Genomic DNA, 1,905 nt, shown 5'->3' with positions numbered 1-1,905 from the left:
TGGAAAGTAGCATCTGCTTCCCAGCCTACAGCAAGTGTGTGCAGTCTCTGGGAGAGAGCGCAGCTCCCACAGAATTGTGCAGGCTATGGCATTGTCATTGCAGGAGAGAGGGCAGTGGCTGAGATGTGGGTGAGAGCAAAGGGTGTGTTTGCACATTGCAGCCAGGTGGCCTCTCCCTCACTGGCATGTTTAATCAGGTATGTTGGTTGTACTGTGCTCTTCTGAAACCTAATCTTGCTCCTAAAAACATACTGGCTCCATGACTTGGAAAAACTCAGGAAAGCTTCAGCAAGCGAGCTTGCTTGAATGCTTGAAACTACAAATCCTGCAGGTTGTTACCTTTAATTATGTAGTCAGGGAAGACAATTCAAATTTATACCCCTTTCAACAGCAAACCATGCAAACAGTTCTGAAGACTTGGTGAGCGAGAGTGAGAAAAGGTCTACTCTTAGGTCTGGGATCTGCAAGAGTTCTTCAAAAATGTTTTACTTGCAGAAAAAGTAAATGTCTGACAGTAGTATTTTAGAGTTCTTGTGCCTGATTAGTTCTGTATGGATTTGTTTACTTGTGAGAAGTAGTTGTTGGAATTGCAGCATATATGTGCATACTGTACAGAAAACATAGTGAAGAGGATGATGCTGACCAGCTTTTAGTTAGGGTGACAAGATGTCCCTGTTAGGAACTGTGAGTAAGAGATCACATGCCCTGGTAAAGAAATGCAGGCTTGATAGGGACACAAGTGAGTCAGGCTCATAAGACTTAGGGAAGGTTATTCTGCAGATGTAGGGGTGTGTGAGTTTGTGGGCTTTATTTATCCTCGTGTTCACTTTGTATGGTATTTGTGTTGTATGCTACATCTTAAAGTCTGAAGAGGTTCACAAATAATTTGCTCTCTGGACTACAACCATGTGAAGTCATTATTACCCAGTGTTATTGAAACATTTCCTTTCACTAAATTGGTGCCACGTCCCTTTTCCTTTTGTAGGGATCTTCGGTTAAAAAGACCAGCTATATCCCTGAGCCATAAAGCTTTTGGCGGTTCGCAGTTTTGCTATCTATGAAGGGGGATCTGACTTAGCACAGTTTTGTGCTTTAGCACAAGATGTTAATTCCTGAGCAGGAAAGAAGTTGGATGCAAGACTGCCGTGCTTGTTCTCCCATTCCTGTGCTTCGATCTTCCAGCACAGAGCATCCTCAGTCTCTGTTTTCTGAAAGTGGTCTCTGTTGGTAAAGATGCTTGGAGAATTTTGTACCACGTGCTTTTTGAGTTTGGTTTCGTTACTTTAGTATCTGGGTCACTGACTGTGAATGCTGCACCTCTCCACGACAAATATAAATGCAACTGTGGCCGGTTCTGGAAGGGACAAAATAACAAATGAAGATTTCCTCCTGGAGACTGAACTTCACTGGCCAAGTTCATAGAATGAGTTCATTAAAGTAAAACTTATAAGCTCAGAAAAATAGACACGTGCTTGCAAGACACGCCTCGCTGTTCTCATCTGGTTGCCGCAGGTTAACCAGGTCAGTTTCTGCTCTTGCAGAAATCCCGGATGCCTTTCCTACTTCCTCTGGTTTATGGTAGCCGGTGGCAACCGGACACGTCCTGTAGTGACGTTTTGGCACGACGAGTGTTTCCCACAGCCTGTCCCCTTTTCGGGCTGTATGAAGACGCTCACGGGTTATGTCAGGTCCTCTCGGTGCCGTGCCGACCCGCGTTTCCCGTTCGCGTCCGAGCCCCCGGGGCGGGCTGCACCGGCGCGGAGCCCCGTTTGTGGAGCTGCAACAGGGCGCCGTTCCTGGTGGAACGCCCACGGACAGTGCCAGCACCCGTGTGGAGTCCGCGGGGCGGTGCGGGGCAAGCGGGGCGGGCGGAGCGCGGCGGGCGGAGCGCGGCGGGCGGAGCCG

The sequence above is a fragment of the Prinia subflava genome, chromosome 5 (assembly GCF_021018805.1).
Source record: "Prinia subflava isolate CZ2003 ecotype Zambia chromosome 5, Cam_Psub_1.2, whole genome shotgun sequence".
Lineage (NCBI taxonomy): Eukaryota > Metazoa > Chordata > Aves > Passeriformes > Cisticolidae > Prinia > Prinia subflava.
This window is presented reverse-complemented; position numbering follows the sequence as displayed.